The following is a 20,342-nucleotide window of genomic DNA, read 5'->3' on the forward strand; positions in this document are numbered from 1 at the left end:
TCATTTGCATCATCGTGCTGCTTCTGAAAAACGATGGTTTAATGAATGCTGCTAACAAACAATGACAGGACAAGGGGGGGGGGGGGGGGGGGTCGTTTAAACTGAGACAGGGGAGGTTTAGGCTGGATCTTAGAAAGAAGTTTTTCACACTGAGGGTGGTGAAGCACTGAACAGGTTGCCCAAGGAGGCTGTGGATGCCCCATCCCTGCAGGCATTCAAGGCCAGGCTGGATGTGGCTCTGGGCAGCCTGGGCTGCTGGTTGGTGACCCTGCACACAGCAGGGGGTTGGAACTGGATGACCATTGTGGTCCTTTTCAACCCAGGCCACTCTATGATTCTATGCTGATGATTCTATGATGAGGAAAGCAAAAGGGGAGGGGACCAGGCCCTTGGCATCCCACTGGTGTCCAGACTTTTTCTGTTGCTTCCCTTACCCAAAACATGGTTAGATGCAGCCCAGCTAAATCCCCAAATCAAAGTCTCCCCCCAAGGACAGCATTCTAATAGAAAGGCATACCCAGATCTTCATGTAGAGTTGAGTAGGGAAAAAAAAAAGTAATTAGCTGAAACAAAATTCTTAGAGAAATTGAATTCCAGATCAAAAGAAAAAAAAACCAAAAACCTGAAAGTTTTAATTTTCTGTCAGGAAAACAAATTAGCAGCTTTTACTTTAATGATAAAGTCAGTGTGCTTTTTTCAAGGAAGAAAAAGTGCTTTAATTTGATCATTTCAATAGATGCTATTTAAAACACAGAATGTTTAATAGCATGCTGAAGCTATAACAGATGTTTGAGATTCACTCCTGGTTATACTATGCTACGGAAGAAGAGCCAAGGCAAAGCACCCCAGATCTGATGGTCTCTCCCCTCTATACACAGAATGTTTCAACAACAGCAAAACGAGAGAAACTGAGCTTGAATCCCTTGCACTTTCCCCATTGCAAAGATAATTAAAGCACGCTATCTTCTTGTGCAAACCATATACTCGTTATTTGCAAGGCTGATGCTCTCATGAGATACACAGGGACAAACATGGAGGTTTCACAGCTAAGCAATGCCCCACCGAGGCAGTGATTCTCACTCGCTTACCAAAACACAGCAAATAGTCTACAGCAGAGAGGGAAAGCAAAGCTGTCTGAGGAACAGCACGGGGAGTACAGTCAAAACATGGGCTCCCTGCTGCCCGCAATGGTAGGAATGAAATACCTGCTTGGAGTTTGGAAATAGATTTCACCAAAAGTCCATCCATAGAAACATACAGACATTGCCGTCATGTTTGTATTGCGTGCCTTTTATTTTTAACTCATAAAGGAGTATTGATCCTTTATGATCACGGGATAATATTCAAAGGGCTGCAGCCATCCACTGTAAATTTATGCTGTGTTTTAATCACAAGTGTCAGAGCACTTTCTGGTGATGCTTTCCATTTACTCTGTGTGAAAACTGAGTGGGGAAAAAAAGCAAACAAACAAACAAGCCCTCTCCAAGACCAAGAGCTCTCAGATAGCTTTCAGCCCTTGCTGTTTACACCAAGCAGCCTCATGCATCTGCATGGAAAACAGCCCCACCAGCAGCTCTAAGGGCTCAGGATGCATGTTGGGAGCGTGACTTATGACATGTGAACTATCATGGCCGAAGTGGCCACAGGGACTCAAAAACTGAACAGAACATCTGGATGGTCACCAGCCATCAACAGCCTCAGGGCACAAACATTGACCTACACCTCTGCAACACACTGATCCCCTTGGGAGAAGGGGCATGTAGCTGAGGAGGATGAAAACACAAGGGAGAAGAACAGGGCAGCAGGGCAGAAGTGGACACAAGCAGCACTCCCAGCCACCAGCAGCCAACTACAAGCTGTATGGGAACCTTCTTCCCTTGGGACACAAACTGGATCAGCTTGCACTGTGGTCTCCAGCTACTATTTTCCAGCCTTCTAATTAATTGTTAGTATTTCATCCAGTTTATGCTCATAGAAAAAGACTGTTCATTCCACTAATGCAATTAGAGAGCCAGCACTGGAAACACATAGAGTTTCACAACTTTGCTTAGTTAAAAGCAAGATGGGCATCTGTGATCCTCAAGTGTTTGTTGCAATCTATTTACTAGAAGAGCTTTTTACAGCTTTCATTATCTATTAATTGCATCCAAACCATGCATTACTCAGCAAGCCTTTACCAAAAAGAGACGCTCACTTGAATCTGTCGCCTCAGGTCACGTGAATTAAAGCCTGGCACCCATCACAAGCTGTGGCCATGCACAGTACTCTTCATGTCTTTGAACTGTTATGACACTGAATTTGCTAAGAAGGAAAATGTATTTCCTGATTTAAAAATGGGGAAAAATTAAATAAAACCAAAATCATTTGTTACATTAGAAAACTTGCTGGGAACCTTCCTACAGATAGGAAAGGATCCTACAGTAACATCTCTTCTGGTTATTATTTGTAGATACAGAGAGGTTTTTAATCTTGCAACAATTGATGTATTGTAGCTATTTGCTGGATAGAGTTCTGGGTGTTTGTTTGTTTGTTTTTCCTTTGTTCTTTGTCTACAAGTGCAGGGAGAGAAACCCAGACAGTCAAAAAAAGAAAGTGGTGTTACTCACTTGCAGGCAAACAGAGAAGACGACAGAGGTTTAGCTACCAGAGATTTTCAAGGGGATGGATGAAAAGAAGAGAAATCCGTGCACCAATACTTCAGGAAATCAGCTCTGTGAAATAAAAGGATCTGAGCCAACTGGGTTTGTTTTTTTTTCCAGGCAACACAGCACCTGTGACAAAAGCTCCTGGAGAAATAAGAGGATGATCTATTTCTCTGAAATGAATAGAAAGTACCATATGCTCCCATCTCCAGATGATTACACACGAGGAATGTTTTCCTTTGGCAAAAGGATCAAATAACTATATGGTTGCATTGAGCACTTAATGCATAAATAACTACAGTAATTTCACATCACGGTCAACTCAAAAAGATGAAATTATTTATAACATTGGAACAGAAAGGGAGTATACATGACTTCATACAAATCTGTAGTCAAAATGCTACTCAAAAGTATACTGCAGAGGCAGCTGATTCAGCACATTAATAAATATGTTCCCAATTCCTGATGAGGAAATACTCATTATAGGTTACATATGACTCAACAATACTATTTGTTCTAAACCATTTGGAATGGTTTTAAACTGAGACAGAGGAGGCTTAGGTTAGATATTAGGAGGAAGTTTTTCACCCAGAGGGTGGTGACGCACTGAACAGGTTGCCCAAGGAGGCTGTGGATGCCCCATCCCTGCAGGCATTCAAGGCCAGGCTGGATGTGGCTCTGGGCAGCCTGGAATGCTGGTTGCTGACCCTGCACATAGCAGGGGGTTGGAACTAGATGATCGTCGTGGTCCTGTTCAACCCAGGCCATTCTCTGATTCTCTGATTCATTTTTAACCAGCCTGTCATTTATTTCTACGACCATCATAACCAAATTCTTCTTTAGCCTGCTTCTTGAAAAAATATATATGTGCAACACGAGCACTGAGATACTTGAAGTTTATAAGACTATACTTTAAATAAATAAATTTAAACACTGAGTATAGAAGTAAGCTATAGAAGGGAAGTGGAGGCATCAAGAAAAGCAGCATGCAAACCCTGGCACCAAGAGCCTTCCCTCAGCACTCAAGTCTGTTTGCTGCGATAAACATCTATGCTGAAGGCTCAAAGCAGGCTGCCTGCTGCCAGACATGAGCTGCCGTGCCAAGGGGGCAATTAGGAGTGACACAATGATAGATTTCTGTCACTCTCACTACCCACATGCTTGGGGCTACTCAAGAAAGGGAAGCAGTTAGGGAGGCAGTTCGAGTAAAAGCTGTGGATTTGGGTACAGAAAACAGATGCTGCACAATATACAACAAGCATTTATTTTCTATAGTTTGCTTTTTGTTGAATTCCTGCACCCAGATGCATGCAGCCTCTTGGTATGTCTCTGTAGCCACAGCAGATGGCGGAAGATGAGAAGGAAGAAGATCGGATATTTTGACCATCCAAGTTGGTAGGGAATGGGAATGTGCCACAAGAGGCAGACATCACAACAAGAAGTTTACAGCCAGAAGGGCATCCTTAGGCACAAGAAATGTACTGTGAGACCCTAGTAAATAACAAGGATGCCCAAGTTATCAGGAGGACTCCTGCAGCACCTATGCAAACTCTGCCTCAGGGTGATGGCACATGCTACCACAACTTCATGGTTGAAAACAAACCACATTCTGCTTTAATGGTGATTTTTTAAAACCTGCCCACTTCCCTAGCAAATCAACCCAAATGGAGACAAACCAGTGGCAACTAGAGGAGTAGAAGATTTTCACTGTGTGCTTTTTTGCTAACAAGAATAAAACAGCAGAAAAATCATTGGAGGACAGCTTAGGAGGGCTCAACAAATAGCAGCTGCTAATGAAGTGCACTGTGTTAGCTATCTCACTGCCTTATGTTCCAGGACCAGGAGAAGAGCAAACAGCTCGGCAGCAGCAGGATAGACATGCCAAGATGACAGCAACTTCCTCACGTGTGGGCACAACAGCATGTGACTGTTACCGAAAACAAAGCAAAGATGAATGAAACGTAGGTGAATTTATGCAGATTGAGTACTGTGAGGAAATGTCTGCAATAGCCCCTCTTTTTGACAGGAAGGACAGCAAAGCCCGCTCTCATTGATTCTCTTGAATTACAAGGATAAAGTAGATAGGACTAGAAGGTGATAGCAAGTCCTGGGGAGAAATTAGAGAGCAGACAGTAAACAAAAAAGAAAAGGTAGGAAATAGAGCCACATGAGAATGCTATGAGGAGCACCAGAAAACAATATTTGTCTTTGCTCTGAAACATCAGCTTCACTGCTCCCCTCTCTGCTAGCCTGGAAAACCTGCAGAGGAAACTCATTTTTCCCTACAACCTGGGGAAAATTAATGTACCTTGATATTCATCCTCTGTAGGCTCATCTTCCTCATGCACCATAAAAGCTGAGACACCTCCAGCTGTAAACCCACCCTGAACTGGAAATGCAGATGGTTTCAAGAACACTGGTGGGCAATAGGCTCCTGGATCGTCCAAGATGTGCAGCAGTCACTGAACATGAGCCAGCAGTGTGCCCAGGTAACCAAGAAGGCCAATGGCATCTTGGCCTGTATCAGAAACAGCACAGCTAGAAGGAGCAAGGAAATGACCATCTCTCTGTACTCAGCCATGATGAGGCTGTACCTCAGTGCTGTGTTCAGTGCTGGGCCCCTCAGTACAAGAAGGACATGGGGGCCCTGGAGAGTGTCCAGAGAAGCTGTGAAGGGTGTGGAGTGCAAGTCTTATGGGGAAGGTCTGATGGAGCTGAGGTGGCTCAGTCTGATGAAGAAGTGGCTCAGGGTTGACCTTATCACTCTCTACAACTATCCGAAAACACATTACAGTGAGGTAGGGGTTGGCCTTTACTCTCAGGAAGAGAGATGATGATGATCTTGGCTTGTGCCAGAGGAGGTTCAGGTTAGATACTGGGAAAAAGGTCTCAGGAAAAGCAGTGAGTTATTGGAACGGGCTGCCAAGGGAGGCAGTAGAGTTGCTGTCCCAAGAGGTGCTCAAGAAACATTAAGATGTGGCACTGAGGGACATGCCTCGGTGGACATGGTGCAAATGGGTTGACAGTTAGACTTGATGATCTTAGAGGTCTTTTCCAATCTTAATGATTCTATGGTTCTACAGTAAGATGCCGCCCACAAGCAGAAAGTCCCGAAGACCCATGGAGATGTGATGTTTATACCATCAGCTGACAGAAAAGATGGCACCCCATCCATGGCTTAAGCAAATGAATTCTTCTAGCTGCTACAGTCATCCTTTCCAAAATCATGCTTCTCACAGTACAGTATTTAAATGGGCTGAAGGAATACTGTAAAGCAGAACAGACACCCTGCCCTCCACACAGAGCTGGTACAAACACACGCTCCATTAATCATCCACAAGTCACAGAAAGGGCTTTGCCTGCAAGGTCACCAATCCCAAGAAGATATTGCTTTTGTATTGTTTCTTCTAAAAACACCACACGACGCTATGCACAAAGCTGCGAAAATGATTACTACTTCCCATTATAAAAATCAACCTTTGCCTGGTGGGTTTTTGTTTGGTTGTTGTTTGGGGTTTTTTTTAAGTAACAACAAAGCTATTGTTTGCACTCCAAACCCAAAAATCTCACTGCCAAAATGAGATCAACGTTTCTGAAGGCTTTCTCTGGATTTCCTGGGACTAAACACTTCACTTCTTTGATATAAAGGAGCTTAATTTTTTTCTTTTTTAATCTCCCTCAAACACACAGCACTGCGCTACAGCTCAGCATAATGCAGACCCACAGAACTGTTCAAGTGATGCATGTCTGTGCAAATGCTTGATGACTGTACGGGTTGGGGATTTGATTTCTTTCTCTCCGAGGATGCGCTGTTTATCTTGATGCCTTCCTACAGCCACTTTGCTTCATTCCATTTCCTTAGTGAACAGATATACTCAATGCAGGTGGCAGAGAACACCCCCAACCAAGCCCTACTACTCACCTGCCCCTCTGGATGCATGTGCATGGGGGCTGCTGATCCACAGGCTTCCCTTGAGAGAAATGAGCAGGGATTTCTACAAAGGACTGTCTGAACGCATGCACATACCTTACTACACACAGATAGCACCTGCATATTGAAGTAGTTTCTCCTTTCTAACTTCGTTTCCCTTCAATCATCCCTAATTTTCACACAGCAATGAGCTGAAGTGTTTGTTGCCTGCAGGTGCTACAAAAGGTTGATACTCTCCAGAAAAGGATGTGACTTGCAGCAGAAAGCCTAGGTCCAGTGTGAGGTAAGGACTGTGGGTGGATAACCCCATGTACAAACAGCCCCATGCACTGCACCAAATTCTATCTGTGAACAAAACATATCAACTGCAGTGAGACTGGAGCAGATCAAAATTCCTGGACAAGAGAAAGTCAAGTCTTCTAGATGAGCTTTCCTTCTCCCACTTGCTGTGCATAAACGTTCCATGATATAGGAGAGTCAGTTCCATCCCTGCAGCAATGCGGCAAGAAGGAATGAGCTTCAGCACAACTAAGAGCACTGAAGACACACTATATATACACTGGTCATATTCTTTAGCTCAAACTTCAGCTGAGGCTCCTTGTAGAGCAATGCTTAGAAAAAAAACAACACGTAGGTTGAAATGGAGTAGCTATTCACCCTCCAGGTGAATGACACCCAAGGTTACTCCCTGGGCTGGATAACTCTCACAGCAACTGGCAGAGCTTTCTGCTGGGCACTATCAGAACCTGACGCCTCTGCACAAAGGTATGGAGCTTGACACTGCATCTTAAAACTCATTCTATTTATCGAGAAGATCAATGCATTTCATCTTTGTCTTGGAACAGAACACTTCAATCTTAACTTCAACTCTTTGGAAAAACTGCATACAATGTATATACAAAGTTTAAGTCTACAGTGCCTCAAAAAAATCTCTGCTGAGCTTCTATTTTTTGGCAAAGAATTCAACTTGTTTGAAATTTTTTCATAGAATCTTCTGAGTTGGAAGGGACCAGTAAATGTTACCTAGTCCAGCTCTCCTGCAGCGAACAAGGACCCCTACAGCTCCATCAGGTGTCAGATCTCATCCAGCCTGACCTATAGTGACTTCATGGATAGGGCACCACCACATCTCTGTGCAACCTGTGCAAGTGCTTCACCATCATTACTGTATTTCTTCCTCATATCCAACCTAAATTCCCCCTCTGTTAGTCTGAAGCCATTTCCCCTTGTTCTATCACACAGACCCTCCTAAAGAGTCTGCCCCCTTTACTGTACATCCCCTTTAGATACTGACACAGTGCTATCAGATCACCCCAGAACCTTCTCTTCTCCAGGCTGCACAGCCACAGCTTTCTCAGCCTGCCCTCATAGGAGAAGTGTTGCATCCCTTAGATCATTTTGGTGGCTCTCTTCTGGTTACACTCCAACAGGTCCATGTCTCTCTTGCACTGAAGACTCAACGTGTGGATGCAGTGATCCAGATGAGGTGTCACAGAGCAGAGGGACAGGAGCACCTCCTTCTCCCTGCTGCACATGCTGCTTTGGATGCAGCCCAGGACACAGTTGGCTTTATGGGCTGTATGGGCACAGTGCTGGCTCATGTCTAGCTTGCCATCCACCAGTACCCCCCAGTCCTTTTTGGTAGGGCTGTACTGTATGATCACATCCCCCAGCTCGTACTGATAGTGGGGGTTGTCATGAGCCGGGTGCAAGACTTGGCACTTGAATTTGCTGAACATCATGATGTTCTTACAGGCCCACTGCTTAAACCCAACTAGGTTTCTCTGAATGGCATCCTGTCCTTCAGGTGTGTCAGCTGTACCTCACAGCTCAGTGCCATCTACAGATTTTCTGAGGGTGCACTCAATTCCACCGTCAGTGTCATCAATGAAGATGTTAAAGAACATCAATTCCTTTACTCACCCTTGAGGGACACCACTCATCACTGATCTCCATCTGGAGATTGAACCATTGACCACCACTCTCTGGTATGACCTTGCAACCAGTTTCTGGAATGCATCTCATCAGGACCCACAGACTTATAGACATTCAGGTTCCTCAGGTGGTTGAGAGCCTGATCCTCACTTACAGCGGGAGGGACATCACTCCCTCAGCTTCCACCTTCTGAACTATCTGCTCGAAGGCTGTGTTAGCTGTTAGTGAGGACTGAGGCAAAAAGTTAAGTACCTCAGCCTGCTCCTTGTCTGCTTTTACCTGCCTGCCTGTATTATTGGCTAGGGAATATGTGCCCTCCTGGACTTTCCTTTCCCTTCCACCTGTAAAGAAGCCTTTATTTGTTTTAATTTCACTGTATTCTGAAATGAAATAAGATATGAAATGGTGATGACTGGTCTTTGGGCAACATGAAGATGGACAAATAGATGAGCAGGACAGAAAGAGTAAATCTTATTTTAACTCTTTTGTTTGAGACGCCAGTGAAGTAAGCCCAGAAGATGTGCTCCCACACAGACATCCCTTTTTATAAATCCATGTTCATTGCTCCCACTGGCCAACAGCAGAAAACTGGATATTGCCACTGGAAAGGGACTGATTCTCTCCTCCATCTCTGTGCTTTTCTATTTCCCCCTCATTGCACAAGCTGCTTGCAGAATTATTACTATTATTTTGCTTAGCAGTGGTTAGGTTCTTCTGTTAAACAAACCAGCAGGGGAAGATGCCCTTTAACAGCTGTTTCCAAACTAAGGTTTGTACGCACAAGGAAATTGAAGCTAACAGCATGTAACACCCTAAAACAAGCATTCAGCATGTGTATGCGCATAGTGTGAAAAATTCTCAACACAACGCACACTGCTGAAAGCAGGTGTGCAGTTTTCTATGCCGCTGTTTTTCCTCTTCCCTCCCAGCACTCACTGTTACTAGGCAGTAACATTATCTTTAAGCATCTTGCCATTTACTGTTAGCTTATTAGCATTCAAGCCCATCCAAGCAGGATGACTTTTCAACAGCACAATGTTCTCTGGTCAAACTTTGGCACAGTCAAGGCCAATAGACTTGGATTTCTCCCCTGTGTTCTGGTCCCAGACTAGCAGAACTTCTCCATTATTTTCCTTATGAATAAAATTCAATAGCCTACAGAGATGTTGATCAGCACATGCTGCAGAACCAGTATAGCAATGTAGTTTACCCACATGTCAAAGCATCCTCATGATATAATCAAGCAGAAAAACGCAGGTCACTGCAGCCAGGTGACCTCTGGCTGAGTGAGCTGGTTCTAAACACAAAGTAGTCAATGTTAAAAACAGTGCTGGGAAGGACGTGGATGCTTTAATAGATGCTTTATGTGCATCTAAAGCACCCGTAACCAAAGGCACTTGGAAGCAGAATCATATGGGAGATCCCCATGCATTATAAGCACCACACCAGGTAAATGAAATTCACACAAATGAAATTAAGGAAGTCAAAGAGAGCATTTCTCATGGGAACACAACATGCACCTACAGACCTTGCCACAACCACACCCTGATTCTGACACAATTAAGTCCTGATTGTCCTGTGGGACATCAGAAAGAGGTAATGCACTGGAAGGGAAACAGAAATAGCTAATGAGTTAAAGTGCCAAGTCCTTGCAAGTTACATGCAGGAATACTGCAGCAGGAAGTAAATGCTGCTGGGAAAATAAGCCATTTCCTTCTTCCTTTCACGAGGACAAGGAGTGAAGCAGATCAGGACACAAGTGATGCTCAGATTGCTTTAACACAGTCAAGAGCATATGAAATGCAAACATACCAATGTTATCTGAGAGGGGAAGAGCAGGGGGCGTAGGAGGGCGATGACTTCAAGCAGAGATATCTGCGAGTTCCCCACGCAGCACAACACCATTTTAGTCTGATTGCTGGTAAGGAACTGAGCTGATCCTCCTTGCTGCACTTCAGCTTCACAGAATACTCATGGATGGAGTGATTCTGGTTCCCAACACCCTGCTGTGGTTACCCCCACCAGGTCAGGCAGCCATGGCCCCATCCTTGAGCACCTCCAGGGATGAGGCATTCCATAGCTTTACTACGCTCTGAAGAAGTTTGGGGTGCCCTTCCTGGCACACACAGATGGAGAAGCTGGACTGAGGATGCAAGGAGAGTCAAGGGTATCCAAACCTAAGGTGGACACAGCTGAGGGCTTTCAACACCAACGCAGTTTCATTGCAAGCCATTTGTTTCCACTAAAGTATTAGGCATGTGACTGCGCAACTGCAAACAATTTACAGTGTCAAATGGGCAGATCCCATTGGCAACTTCAAGAATGTATTCCATCACTGGCACCTGCAGAACAGGCACAAGGAGGAGGAGGTGAGCCAGAACACAAGGGAACCACAGTCAGAGCACAGGTGCACATTACTGTATTTAAGTACCACAGGTCATCAGTGAGGCAAAGAGACAGGCCTGACTTCCTTTCCTAAAAAAAAAAAAAAAGGAACCAGCTGGATCTTATCTGCTTTTACCGTCAATAAAAAGCTGTCAGGCTGCTCCCCTCACACAGCACACATCACTGTCTGCATTGCTTAAACTGGCAACATCTCAGACTTCCTTTATCCCCCAAAGTTTCTGAATATTAGCCCTCTTACAAGCCCAATAAAATTTTACACTGAATTAAATTAACTCAACGAATCACAGAAATCAGACCTTCCTCCAGCTAAATGGTTGGCTTTAATTCCCGGGCTTGTTACAATTCTTTTCTCTACCATAATGCAATAATGTATGGCAATTAACCTAGCATTTGCTTTGCAATATCCTTTTTTAAGACTACCTGAAGAATATATATATATAAAAAAAAAGCCGATACATGGCTCTGCAATATGTTTCTGATCCTTCTACCCTGTATCTAATGTAAGGCACAATATGAGGACTTGAAACCATGTGTAAGAAGACAGACAGCCCTACAGGTTTTGACAGTTTTTTCTACTGCCTCTTGTAATATCATAAGCATACTAATTACTTCTTATTGCTTTAATGCCTGTGCACTAGTGCTTCCACAGCTAGGGCAGAACAACCAGTGTTACACTACAGGAAAACAGCATCTCTTCAGAAAGAGGAGAGTTTTACATCAACATACGAATAAACACAAGTTGCATCCATCAAATTTAAGTACCCAATTAGTATCTGACCATGACCTCCCCAGAAAATTTAATTACTTACAACAACACCTGTATGTCTAATGCAACTTTTAAGTCCTGCAAATCCAAACAAATTTTGCTTGGTGATATTTTAATGTAATTTCCTTCTTAATGAATGCACGCAATGTGTTTCCACATCAACACTCCGCCTTTGCAGCTCTGCAGCAGCGTGCAGATCTCATCTGCAGGGCATAGGAGACAGCACCAGCCTGCAGGCTGCAAACAGCCATGTTGAGTGTTTCTTAGAGCATTCACATAATTACTGTGCTCACCACCATCCCTAGTAATTAGTGCCTGCAGGGCCACATTCCTGCAGCACAGCCTGTACAAATGCAGGACCTGAGCCAGCAGCAGTAGGATGAACTTAATTTAATGGAGCAAAACATTGCAGCTGCCCTGACTGCCAAACCTGGGGACTGAGGTCAGGTGCATCTGCAAGAAAGAAGTGCACGCTTACAAGACACCACCCACTCCTGCACAGACAGAAGGGCTGCAGGCACAGCATGAGCTACAAAGCCCACATCCTTGAAACCATAACATTTTCAAGTCCAAACTCTCGAATGAATCCTAACCACATTTACAGCATGGATATGAACAACAGCAGGGCAGACAGAAGGGCACGCTGAGGCCTCAGGTCACGCACAACGTATGTTTTTCAAGAGGAATTTCAAAACAGTTGCTAATTAGGGTGATAGGGTACAGCCTGGCAGCTCGCAAAAGGCTATTTTAGTGTTATGCCATAGAAACTCATGCAATTCACTGAGATTTTAAGAAAAAAATGTTTTTGAATTAGTCCTCTGCGCATTTAATGAAGTACTCTTAAAGTAAGCTTCAACAAAAGAGAAAGCAATGCGGAAGTCCTTTGGGAAAGCTTCAGTAATCACATGAAATCAGCTCCTTTCCAGTAAATACTGTAACACTGAAGCCACTCCAGCACTGCCATGCCCACAGTTATAACAACGATGGCACTGCTGCCTCTCAGTGCATCCCCACTCACCCTACCTGCACCTCCTTCCCCACAGCTCTTGCAGAGATGCTCAGCCCAACACCTGCCTCCTGCAGCCTGGGCACAGTGTTGGAACATGCCCATAAGATGGCATTAGCTGTGATGCTGTATATGCAACCCAAGTTCTCCAATCCCGTGTGCTTTGCAGCACAAATGCATCTCCACTCTAAGTTCCCATTCAGCATCCCCTAGAAGGCTGCTCTCACTGCCAGTGCAGCCTGAATCACGCTCTCAAGTCACAGTGACCTAAAGGTGCTTTGGCTGCTGGCCACAAGATGCCAGAGAGCCTCGCTGTGCAGATGAGCTTTGGTAACTGTCACTGGGAGCACGTCTGGGTAACTGGCTCTGCTAAATGCTGGCTGAGCTCTAGCAGTTCCCTTCAATGCTGCTTACACTAAACAACAGCTAGCACTCAAGCAAGCTGTGGAATTCTAATTTTTATTATCTTGCCTTCCTGCAACTCCATACAAAAATGCTTCATTCTCTGGAAAAAATTGTTTTAATCACTAGAAAATGTTTGTGTTTTCTTTTTGCCACCCATAATGAATTCTTTAATACATCTTCAAACTGGATTACATGCAAATTGCAACAGCGTCATACGTTGTAAACCTTGAGCCTTTACACCAGAAGAAATGCTTTTCTACATTCTCACACATGATTAAAAGCTCACTAATAAGCATTTCTTAATAATTACAACACATTAATAGAAAATCATTTTAATCGCCATCTGATTACTAGAAATTGTCACAAATGCACACAAATAACTCCCAAATGAAAGGCAGGCAGAATTGGCCCTTTTGATGCATGCTAGTCAGAAGATAAACGTCTTATCTGTGGGGCTCTGGTCTCAGCTTTGCTGGGTTATACTCAAATTCAAAATCTTTAGCACCAGGTATGTATTAAACTGCTAGAATTACATACTTCCCTGCAGAAGTTGATTTAGCTGAAAATCAATTGGAAGACAATCTGCATCACAAACAACTGCTTCCCACAGCAGGCGCAAACCGCTCTGAGGAACATGACATGCAATTCCCTGCCATCACCATTACACGTGATGTGTACACACACACACACACACACATTCCCACACAGTTACTAACATCAGCACAACTCAATCTTTAGGTTATCATCTCTTCTTCATAGCACAGCTGCTCTGCAGGAGCCTTTTGCTTTAGCAAACCGCAGCACAAGCCAGTGGGCAGTTTGCTCCGACCTGCTGGTGACCCAGCTGCTTCAGACACAATGAGTGTTCAGCTTTCCTGAGCAGGAAAGCAGTACATAGCATACATACGGCAAAAAGAAGGCAATGACACTGCCTTCAAATGGGATACAGGCACCAGAGAACAACAGCATATAACAAGGATAAAAATTAACTCACCTTTACCAACAACAGGCAACAACTCAAGAGAAATTCAAACTCTATCCAGGCAAAAACCAGTTGCTTGGCTGCTAACCCTTAAATGAGGGTGAGGAGGATTGGATCCAGGCTCTAGCCCTCCTGGTCATTCAGGTGCACTGCTTGCACCTGGGTTAGCTGTGCCTCCTCCCCTGGTGCTTAACCATTGTTCCAGCTGTAACTTCCTAATTCCACTGCAGCATGAAAGAAGGTGAGAGCTGTGTCCATAAAGACTGCTCTTCTACTTGCAATTAGCTAGCACAGGTGTGGTCACCTGTCAGGAGGAAAGCTGCTCTGCCAGTACTGATACTCTGATGCTGAGCAGGCATTCAAGCTGTCCCTTTAACTGAAAAAAAGCACAGATGGCAACAAGGTCAAGCTGTGTCTGAGGAGGTCCACATGCACGCTCAGCCAGCACATGGTTTTCCTGCTGTGCCCTAAGGATTCAAAGACTGGAAGCAAAGTCTTCCGGCACCTTACACTTGGGCAGACTTCAAACTGAGATAAGAATTGTGTTCTTGAGCTGGAGAGGTGCTGGCAAGTGGCGATGTAGGAAGCTGACTTGCAATTTGTGTTGCAAACCTTAACATGTGTGCTGGCCAATGCACTGAATTCAAGCCGTGACAGCACTGCAAACCTTGGCTTAAACCCAGCACGCAGCTCCTGATGCACAAGGGAACAGCATAGCTAGACCTCACACCTACAGACCAGCGTGCAGTAAGTCATGGAAAAACAGAGGGGAACACAACAATCCAGAAAGACTGCTTCAGCATTCTTTGTACATTTTGTTCTCTACCTCCCCTGCATCATTTCCACTTAGTTCTTACATACCCTCATTTGAAAACCCAGCTCTATATTACCCTGGGTTTTAACAAGGCTTTTAGAGGAAGGACAATATGCATGTAATTGGCTTGTGAGGTCTCTGTGGGGTTAAAGAGACTACGAGGAAGAAAAGTGTGAAAGTCATTAGTGTGAAAGTCATCTTCATGCCCTGCTTTCTCCGTTGTGGAATATTTCTTTTGGAAAATAGTCACTTACAAGTAAACTCTAGAGGATTTTTCCCTCCTTATAAGAATAACTATTTCCTATGAACTGGAGTTTGGAAAATCTCAGCAGGCTTCAAGGTTCAGTTTCGTACAGATAAGCATCTAAGAGTTCGAGTGCGTATCAAGGCTTCTTTGATCTACAAGCCAGACTGGAAATCCGAGGAGAAAAAGCACTCTTGCAAGATTTCCTGTATTCCTAAATTTTGGTCAAGGTGGAAATAGCTCATTCCTTTTTCACAGCAGCTCAGTGTTTGCACTTTAGGCTTGGCTGCAAATGAGAGAGACTCAGACAGTATAGAGGAAACAGTTCAATGAAGAAATTGGCTTGCATACACCCAGCATGCAGGAAAATCTCCTGGGGGGAACTGAGGCTTGTGTGAGTGTCTTGGAGTTAGACACATTAAAAATGTGAGGTGGTGGGCGTTAAACAGTGAGGCTATTGTTTGCATTGGACTGCTCCATCTTTCAGAAGAAGCTGGCAAAGAATAGGATTTAGTCTCACGACAGAGGGGATCCAACAGTGCTGATGTCTCTCAGCCCAGAGTACCGTGCTCTTGCAGAAACCCACGTATTTGAATGAAAGAGGAGTGCCAACTGAGTATCTGACATCAAGCCCCAAGCACCCTCAGGTTTTTCAGCCTTGTACTCCAACCTGGAGCCTGTGCTGTGGTGCCAGAGTGGGCAAAAGGCAGGATTTTGTGTGTCGGTCCCTTCTGCCTTGCAGGAAAAGGCTGAAAATAAGAGTAATCTCTGAAGATCACTTTGAAGCATGAGGACTGCTGCCAGGCTCCTGTCTTCCCATCCCAACATGCGCTCCCTTAATGGAGGGATGAGCAACAGCACCAAAGGACCTGTTCATTCTCCAGTGAGGAGGTTCACAGGATTAGTGACTGCAACATAATGAAAAGGAGACCAAATACCAGGTCCATAGTCTTTCCAGAAGGTCAGAAATGCGTTCTGAGCTGTGGGACTGCCTGCAGCATTATATCAATGGTTCCGGTTTGTCTTCTGATTTTTTTTTCATGTAGGAAAGCTCCAAGCTGTTTCAAAGCACAGAGGAAATTGTTACTGCAAGTCCTGCTCTCTGGGCCAAGGAGAGGGAAGGCAATCCAATTATCTCCTCAGACAGGAGGATGAGTTCTTTATGGGCAATCAACACATGATGGCTCAGAGCACCTGATGCCAGACAAATGTGGGCAAGGCTTCATTGCCGTGCCTGGCACAGCCCAAGTGCCTCAATCAGCACCTTCCACTGAAGGTATCAGGAAAAGGGATGGGAAACTGTGGGGCTCCAGCCTGGATTTTGACTTTCCCAAATCTCTTTATTAGGAAAGTATTTGTTTCTGCTGCTTTTCTGCAGTGAAAGCAGTGAGACTACAGCTCCTGCTTGACTAGAAAGGTGTTATTAACAGCAATGCTCCCCTACAGCTTTGCCTTGCAGAGGGGCTACTCTGGTAAAGGGGCTTTCTTCACTCACTGAGAAAGCTGGATCACCTTTTATTTTACCTCCTCTTCAGTGGACTCTCCGTGCCTAAACGACTCCCCGTGCACAGCTGGCAGAAGAAAAAGCCCTCTCACCTGATGCCTCTCAGTATCAGTGTGCATTAGGCTCATAGCTCTGCTACTAATTTTCAGGGTAACACAGGCGTGCTTATAACAAGGGAGACTCCCTACATTTCAAGCTCTTACTTCAAATCTCCTTATTCACAGCTGTTCACAGCTTCTGTTCCCCTCAGACATGAAGTGCTCAACAAGCCTAGACATCTTCTAGGAAAGGCAAAGTGTTTAATTACAAATAAATATAGCAGTCATCTCCAGGATTATCAAATGGGTCTTGGTCCTCTCCCACCTGAGGATTCATGCCCTCCACCATGATCCATCTGCAAGATGAACCACTGAAACAAGAAGTTCTGCACTTCTCTCTTGTACACAAGAATGTTATTGAATGTCCTGAGATGGAACACCTGGACCCAGTCATTAAATGATGATGTTTGGGATGGTGATCTTGGGGTAAACAGAGGTAAATCAGGCCTCCAGGGCTTCAAACGAGAAGCCTGGAGAGAAGGGAAGAATGACTGTCCTACCATAAGCAAAGCATGGTGCCTCTGTGGTTAAATATAGACTCTACATTCACAACATGCGCATATGGGAATAATTAAATAAGTTGTAAACTTCAGAAAATATGGTTTTTTTTTGCAAGTTCAGAGATCTCTGAATTCCTGGCTGTTCATTGGCTTAGCCATATTTATACAAAAAAATGTGGAAACTTCAGGTTTACAGGAGGAAATACTGCAAGCAAGTGCAAAGAAGCAGCAAGTGAAATGAATAAGTTCACCTGGTTCAATTATTTGTTTAAATACTGTTTACGTATAGCTGGCACAGATAAGGAAACTTTGAGCAATGTTGAGAAGGTCAGTGCTTGAGTTTTCTCTGTTGGCTCTACATCTGTTGATCAAAACTTGCAAGGTTACAGCTGTCAGGAGGGGCAGACGCCTTTTGTTTCATTAGCTTGACAATGGCTGTTTGACATACCAGTGTAATATTTCAGTTATGAAGGCCACTGGTTTGTCTACATAATGAGAAAAGTCCAGAAATGATGTGAGATTCCTGTCTCTTTATGACACTGACCTTCTAAAAATGGGAAGGAGAGAAAAGAGGAAAGTCTAAAGCTTTCCAGCAGTGAGTAAGGAAGGCACTTATTTGTTCCTACATGGGAGGGCTGTATTTTCAGGTCAGGGCTGATGGCAGCTCCTTGCAGGAACTGAAATGTGCAGTCCTGGAATGTAGCAAAATGTTCAAAGCTCACAGGCAGAACAGCTTCACAGCAAACATTGCTTTTGCATGGAAATGGAAACGTCTGATCCAACACCTAGCCAATATTCATTCTGTATTTGTGATACAAATCATACTTGTAACAGCCTGTGTACAGCAGGGAAAAGAACAAAAATTGCAATTTTCTTCTCTAGGATACTCAATATTGCCGTAAGATCTTCTGTTGTGGTTAGAACACCTTAATGATTTTACCTTTAACTCAGTATAGCTCCCAAAGCTCTGGAACAGACCTGAGGACTAATCTCTTCTGCCCTTCCAGAAAAGGCTGACTTGTTAATCTATTAAAGAGAGCCTATTCTTACATTTTAACTAGAATTTCCACTGGCATGAGATGTTTTGTTTTAACTGGAAAAGATCAATGCTCAAGAAAAACTCACTTCACATCCACAGATCAGATGAACCTGTCCTGCCTCAGCAGGCACACGGTGAGGGCAAAACAGTGCTGTGGTGCTGCTGTCCCACTCTGCTCAGCGTGGATGCTCAGATCTCACTTTTCTTCACCTGCAGCTTTATTAATCAAACTGTAGACTGGTACCAAGTGTAATGTTGAAATGAAACATCCCTTTGTCCTGATGCAACAGTCACTCATCTCCCCCAAACAACGCTATCAAATCCCTCCTTCTGCCCCTACAATTTCAGCCCCAAAGGCAAAGATGGAAAGAAGCATTTTGGGTCTTGTTTGGCAAGCAGGGCAGCATGAGTGGCTCCCACCTATGGAAGCCACCACCCCTCAGCCTGTCCGTGGCTGTCATGAGTGTCACAGAGGCGTTGCAGCAGGACATGGCAGCAGAGCTATGTAAATATCCTTTAAGCATTGCTTTTGGAGTCTGGCAGGCAAGAGTGCTGCTGGGAAAAGCAGAAGTCTAATAAAGCACTCCAAAAGTTGGCTTTAATAGGTTAAACAGTTGCCAGCCTTGCCTAAAGATGCAAATGAAACATGGCTTTAAATTTCAGAGAGAGCTGCTTCAGCTCCATGGAAGGAGTTAGATGTCAAGTCAACTTTCTTTATTAGCTCCTGCCATGAATCTGCTAACTCAAGCGAGGCTGAAGCATGACAGATATTGCAGAAACAAAGGGAGAACCAAACACCAGTATTTATAAACCGAAAACCATGCCCAGCCCACAACGGGGGCATTGCTGCGTTAAATATTGCACCCTATCAGGATTTTACAATCCAGCGGGGTCACGCTGTCTGCAATACTACAAAAAGAAATTTAATCTTCTGGAAGCTGATGAACATGGAACAGAAAGTGCCTCCGTAGGTTTTCAATTCAAAAATAACTGGAGCTGGAACATTTTAAATCACTCTGGCCACAGCATCCGCTGCTTAAATCTGCCTAAGCTAGGAGCTGATCTGTACCTCTCGCACCACAGTGAGGATTTGTTCTTGCACAAAACATCTTGGGCCAGATCCGGTCTTGGACGTGGCAATGCAGGCCCAGGAAAATCAATGCTGATGCATCAGGCTGACTCGAGGCACTGTCCATCCCCAGACCTCACCTGAGGAAAAGCAGTAAGAATTCCTCTACATGTCCTAGGAAGTTATGAGGAAGCTCTATGGCATCAGAATGAAGTCTGGAAAAGAAAACAATCCTTCGCAGATTGGAAGGAATATCTTAGACAATAACATCTCAAAGGAAAGTTTTCCCATCGTGTGCTCACTTGGGTTCCACAGGAGAGAAGAACATGAAAGAGAACCTCCACATCCCCAACCACATACAAGTATCTCTCTCATTCATTCAGAAGATAATTGGACAAAACCACAAAAACAACACGTTCTTTTTAGCCCCAAGCCCTACAGAAAAGCTACATCTTCCTTACATTTAACCGCAGTGTCTGAAATATGAACGTCATTTAGCTGATTTCAAGAGAAAATGTGAAGTTAATCGTTACAGCCAAATAACCTCTGCCTCCTACAGCAGTGAGGAGCTGACCTATTACACCTCCAGAAAAGCAGCTAATTGCTTAAAACACATAGACTGCTGTTCAGGAACAGCTTGAGTTTTTTCCATCTGCAGTGAAAACCATCTGTTCTGCATGGTGGATTTCATGGCTTTTCAGGTCCATTTCTAAATTGAAATGGATGTTTTAATGATGAAAAATGGGGAGAAGCGATGAATACTTCATTAAAGCACATTATTTCCCTGTCAAACTTCTATTCTCCTGGCTGTAAGCAAAAATAATGTCTGAGCAGAGTCGACGTCTTGGGTTATCAGAACTGAAGATGCCTCTTGGTATTTGATTCAACAAACAAGCTATTTCATAACCTGCAAATGAAAATGATTCAATAAATCAGATCATTTTTTTCTGCCAATGAAAAACAGAGTTTTCAAATTCTTTAAATTACTGACATGAAATGCA

At 44.1% G+C, this 20,342-nt stretch overlaps 1 protein-coding gene across 8 annotated transcripts in view; it reads right to left on the minus strand.

Annotated features, from left to right (window-relative positions):
- PRKG1 (protein kinase cGMP-dependent 1) overlaps positions 1–20,342 on the minus strand; it is a 369,156-nt gene that overhangs the window by 264,603 nt on the left and 84,211 nt on the right. Inside the window, exon 1 of one of the 8 annotated variants that reach the window (XM_072340918.1) lies at positions 14,086–14,167. The exons of the other annotated variants lie outside the window; for them this stretch is intronic. The gene's annotated coding sequence lies outside the window, so the exon portion shown is untranslated. Of the gene's footprint in view, positions 1–14,085; positions 14,168–20,342 lie in introns of those variants that run through there. 8 annotated transcript variants of the gene reach the window in all.

The sequence above is a fragment of the Excalfactoria chinensis genome, chromosome 6 (genome assembly GCF_039878825.1).
Source record: "Excalfactoria chinensis isolate bCotChi1 chromosome 6, bCotChi1.hap2, whole genome shotgun sequence".
In the NCBI taxonomy this organism is placed as follows: Eukaryota; Metazoa; Chordata; class Aves; order Galliformes; family Phasianidae; genus Excalfactoria; species Excalfactoria chinensis.